This window comes from Symphalangus syndactylus, chromosome 2 (assembly GCF_028878055.3).
Source record: "Symphalangus syndactylus isolate Jambi chromosome 2, NHGRI_mSymSyn1-v2.1_pri, whole genome shotgun sequence".
NCBI classification, from domain to species: Eukaryota; Metazoa; Chordata; class Mammalia; order Primates; family Hylobatidae; genus Symphalangus; species Symphalangus syndactylus.
Window position 1 is genome coordinate 103,705,861 of NC_072424.2, and position 5,944 is coordinate 103,711,804.

Below are 5,944 nucleotides of genomic sequence, written 5' to 3' on the forward strand. Positions count from 1 at the left end.
TCCCCCAGTCTATGCCTTAAACCACCAGGATAACTACAGGAAATAGCAAGTTAGTTGGGAGTATAGCAGAAAGCGGGAGGCTGTGGTGAGAAGGAATTCAGGGAATTGGTGGGCCGCTAGGGTAGGCTGGGTAGAGAAAGAAGTAAAGATGGGAGGGTGGCTGGAAGAGTTAAAGAGAGAAAGATCAAGAACAGAAATTGCTACCATGTCAGGAGAGTATAAAAGTTGCTAGGACAAGTGCTGACAGAGCTGTGAACAGTCATTGATGTTCAGGTTTCCAGATAATCTCAGTAATTACAAAGTTTGGATTTGCCACAGGGGTGAGTTGTGTTAAAGAGGAGTAGAGGCAAAGTGCATTGAAATCCAGGTGTTTGAGAAGCGGTGAGTCACGGACAGTGAAGTTGTCTAAGATAACAGCAGGAGGTTGGCAGTGTTTGTTAGCCAGGTGCTGAAGCTCTCTGTGAATCTAGGAGTGATCTCGAAGCAGGTGGATGAAGGTGATTATGCTCCATGCTATAGCATGAGACTTCAAAGAGGGCAGAGGGCTGGGCACTGTGGCTCATGCCTGTAATCCCAGTACTTTGGGAAGCCGAGGTGGGTGGATCACCTGAAGTCAGGAATTCAAGACCAGCCTGGCCCACCTGATGAAACTCCATCTCTACTAAAAATACGAAATTAGCCAGGCTTGATGGTGCACACTTGTAATCCCGGCTACTTGGGAGGATGAGGCAGAAGAATTGCTTGAACCCAAGAGGTGGAGGTTGCAGTGATCCGAGATCGCACCATTGCACTTAGGTAGGAATGAAATCACCTGGAGCTGGCAATTAGAAGCTAGGAGAATGCCAGCCCTGCTTCCAAATCTCGCAGCGTGTTGGGAGGAGAGAACAAGCAGTTCTTGCTTGTCATAGCTCAAGGGCAATAATATTCTTGCAGGAAATTCAAGTTTCGGTTAAGGAAAGAAGGTGAAGGTATCGCTCTGCTAAGAGGTTGAGGATATAGATCAGAGTAAGTACCATGAAATTATGTTTCTTACAGTGGAAATGGCTTCAAAGGAGGTTAGCAGTGGAAAAAAGTTTGGGGAAAAGAAGCATGGGAAACTTTGGGTATGAGTAAAGAGAAATTTTTATTTGAGGGTAACTAATAAACAAGAGTTAGTGGTGTGGATAAGATACATTGGCCTTGAGATGATGAGGAAATATAGGTGTGAGCTTGACAAGAAAATTGACACTAACTTCAAGATGTCGGAGGTATGCTGATTTACATGGTAGCTGCTTCCTACTGCTTTGGGGGAGATAAGAAATGCCCCCCTGTGCTACTAAAAGGCCTGCAAGACAGATCCATCTATCATCCACCAAGTAAATTCATCTTCCTCTGTCCTATTTTCTCCATTTCTAAATTAGGGATAATACCCTCTTCTCTGAGTTGACATGAGAATCAATTTGTGTATATGAAAGTGCCTTAGAAAATTGTAAAATGCCAGATAAAAGTAAGTTAGAAATATGATGGTGTTAGTCACATCAAACTTTGTTTATGCTGAATTCTTTATCAAAAATACAAAGTCCAGATGTAGCCTTGTGCCTGATTAAAAAAAAAAGAAGAAGAAATTACTTTCAATGCTCTGTTTAAGGACATGGCTTTCAAGAAAGATTATAAAAAACAGAAAAGTCTGCATTATATCCTGTAGATGAGTAAACAAAGCAATTTATCAAGGAAATAGCAGGGGTGGGAAAGTTTTGCTTTTGTCATTCTTTCCATTAGAAATAATTTACACTGTTTCCACTTAACAACAGATCAGAACTTCCCTTAATGTCCTTTAGCAAAACTCAAACAGCTATACTTGGGACTTTGGGACACCAGCCAGTATTTGTTCAAAGAGAGCTGTAAGGTAGTTCAGTAATCAGAAACTGGAAATTTCTCTTTTCCCACACACAAGCACTCCTTCTTCCCCTTATTTTGCCCAGATATTTCACCCTCATTGCAACAGATGGAGGCCAATATACATGCAACATTTAGTACCCGGCAACAGCCACCTTAGCCTTAAGTATTTCTTTTATTGTTTTTCTTAAGGAGGGAGAAATGTTTTCATGCTTGTTATTCTTTTACCTTTGAAAAAATCTAATATTCTTCAGACAGTGGTGAAAGAGCAAAAATTTATTGGTAATTGCTAAATATAAGACAGGAATGGTCTTTGTATTCATGCTCAGGAAATTTCTATTTTGGATGCAGAAAATGATATGCCTATTGTCAAGATGATATTTTATCAGATTAGGACAAACCCACAAACACACTTTCCACATCCTCAGTATAAAATGGAAAGAAACATGACACTGTATCATGCATATGGTCATAGCAGCTCAGTAGTCCACCTCTGCCAGAAATACCAAGAAATCTGCATGAAAATGCCCTATATCTTCTGACATGTCATGAACAACTCAAAAATATATGGAATAGGGTTATTTATAAAGCAGAGAATTATTAGAGGAAATGAAGTTCATCTGGAATCCTGAATCTTAAAAAAAGTTGATCAGGATGTTTTACTTATGACAAAAGTATTGTTGAATAAGTAAAATGTAGAGATAAAAGAGAAGGAAAAACACCTAGCCATAATATGTCCATCCACAGACCATGAGTGAATTTATTTTTTCAGGCATTTTCTTATAAATCCTTAATTATATTTAATAAACATGGAATCATACTAGCCATACTCTTTTGTAACCTATTTAACATATTCAAGCTCCCATCAGACTGCCTGGCTCTGGGTTCCAGCTCTGTCACTGACTAATAGGATGACATTGCACAAGTTACTTAATCAACCTGCTGATAAGAATGGGAATTTTGAGCAGAGGAGTCAAAGGCTCTAGAGCTGCAAAGATTAAGTTGTCATCAGCCAACATTGGAAGTCTGTGCATAAAAGAGGTTTCTAGTAAAAAAAAAAAATCAGCAGTTCAATCTGTCAGACACCTGAATGGAAATATCAATCATGTAGTTGGATTGTGACTTGAAGAAAAGCATGAAGAGTTAGAAGTGTAGGAGTCATGGGCATATAGACATTTAGAGCAGTGAGATTGGATAAAATCAAGGGAGCAATTGTAGATAGAAAAGAAGACCAAGAACTGAGCCCTGGACCATTCCAACACTAAGAGTTTAGAGGGGAGATACAAAGGGAAGGGAAAGAACTTAGGAAAAAAGGAAAACAAGAGAATGCAGTGACCTGGAAACATATGAAGAAGGTGTATTAAGGAGACAGGGATTATTAACATGTGTCAAATGCTGCTAATCAGGTAAGAAAAGGACTGAGAATTGGCCATTGAATTTGGCAATGTGGAGGTCACCCAAGAGCAGTGTGTGTGGAGAGAAAAGCTTGAAAGAAGAGAAGGTTTACAAGAGAACTGGAGGAAAGAAATTGGAGAGAGCTAGTATGGATACTTATTTCAAGATTTCCTGCTAAGAGCAACAAATACATGGGACAGGTCCTAGTGGGAAAAGTAGGCTCAAAAGAAAGTTTCATTTCATTTTTCTAGAGTGGAAGAAATTATAGCATGTTTGTAAGTGGATAGAACGATCCCATAAAGATAGTAGAATAGATGATGTAGGACATAATGGGAATTTCTGAAGTGGTGTTCTTGCGTGAGCAAGAAGGAATGGGATCTAGCGTGTAAGTGGAGGAATTAGTTTTGATATGAGCACAGACTGTTTATCTTTGGTATCAGTCAGGAAGGCCAAGTATATGAGTCATCACTTTGGAGGGAGTCAGTTGAAGTTCTCTTCTGAGAGCTTCAGTTTTCCCATTATGTCCTTTATCCTTGTTCATGTGAATTACACGGGAAGCGTCAGAGTCCCAGGGCACCCCTTATTTCCAGCTCTCTAACCCTCATAGAGCTCTGTAATTCCCATAAATGGTCTCCTATCCTCCCTCCTGAAACTTTCTTTATGTTATCAGAAATGTAGAGTGCATCATGTCAGTTGTGTAGGAGAGTGTTTATTTTCCTGTGCCCTCACAATACAAATGCTATTACATAAAGAAATCTTTGCCAATTTAATTGGGGAAAGGCTTATTTCATTGTTATTTAACTTAGACTTCTTCAATTTCTAGTAAGGATGAATATTTTCTTCACATTTTTAAGTGGTACTTTTTCTTTTAATTAATTACTTTCATAAAAGCTGCTTATTTTTCTGCTGAGGTTTTCAACTCTTTTTTTTTTTTTTTTTTTTTGAGATAGGATCTTGCCCTGTTGCCCAGGCTGGAGTGCAGTGGCATGATCTCAGCTCAGTGCAGCCTCTGCCTTCCAGGTTCACGCGATTCTCCTGCCTCAGCCACCTGAGTAATTGGGATTATAGGCGTGCACCACCATGTCCAGCTAATTTTTGTATTTTTAGTAGAGATAGGATTTTACCATGTTGCCCAGTCTGGTCTCAAACTGCTGGCTTCAAGTGATCCATCTGCCTCGACCTCCCAAAGTGCTGGGATTGCAGGTGTGAGCCACTGTGCTGGCCTCAAATCTTTCTCATTGTTTTATAAGAAATCTTCCTATATTCGTTTATTAATACTATTTCTCACGCATGCTGCAAATATTTTCACTCAAATTTCCACTTTTCCTTCAATGAAGTTTTTGGCATTTTTACGTACTTTACAAAATCTTATTTTACAAAGTTTAAAAAATCTTATTTTACACCAATCAGTAATTTATTTAATGGAATCCATTTTGAGCACTTAGGCCCTTTCCTTGCCACCCCCAAGGCAAAGTAAATATTCACCTACATCTTAAAGAAACCCATAACAGTTCTTTGGTTTCAGGTGTTACATTTAAATAGTTAATTTCATCAGAAGTATATCTGAGTGCATGGTATAAAGAAGAGATATAATATTTTGCCCCGAAATGGTGGCCAGTTGTCACAACTGTCTTTATGAGCTAATCTCTTGTACTAGAAGGGTCCACTATCCCCTTCTAAGGGTACAGCCCAGCCAGCAGTTTCCTGCTGAGAGAAGATGCCCTGGAATGCTCTTGAGAAAGGCTTGGTCATCAGTTAGGTTGGGCCTCTGTGCCAAGGCAGCCTCTTAGGTTCCTGACAGCCTGCCAGGAACAGCTCCACCCAGAATACTGATATTACTGGTATGGGAAGCAGCAATAAAAAGAGTATTATGCATTTAGCATCAGGGAGAGAAATAAAAACCCACAAAAAGAAAAGTTGAATTTGAAAGGACAACACCAGTAGCTATGTCAATAGTGATGCCATTGAGAAAATCAGATTTCACTGTACATTTTCTAATATGTACAATCCATCTATCCATTCCCACAATTAATGTTTTTCCACTGCCTACTGTGTGCCAGATACCAGGCTGGAGTCCACCTTGAACACCAAGCTAAGGAACTGGTACTTTTTCTTTGAGCACATAGTTACTGAAGGTTTTGTCTGAGTGACAGGAAAATCAATAAATAAGTTAGAAGGTGATTGCGTTGGTCTAGGTGAGGCATTATGAGGCACTGGCATTGAATTTCTGGGATATTTGAGACTATTAACCATAGGACTCCACATCTACTTGTATATGAGGAATGTGAGATAAAAAAAAAAAGCTCGCTATTTTGATCTAGCTGTGCTGTTAACAACAATAAAAAGTCAACAGAGATGTAAAGGTCAGTTTTGGACATTTTGAGCTTAAACTCCTATATTATCGTGGCTGAAAAGCAGCAAACATGATATTTGTTGAAAACAAGGCTTTACGAATTTTGCTCATTCTTTAAAAACCTACGAATTTTAAAAATCAAACTTAAAAAAACTTTTTTTTAAAAAAAAAACGGCAGCGTAATACAATATTTGGACACGCTATATTATGGGCTTTGAAGAAAGCCTGTCCAGAGTACCCAACAAGCTCCATTATGTCAGACGCTCCCGCGCCTCAGTGATTGCACCACGACGCGCGGGGCGCTCTGCGTCTTGGCAGACG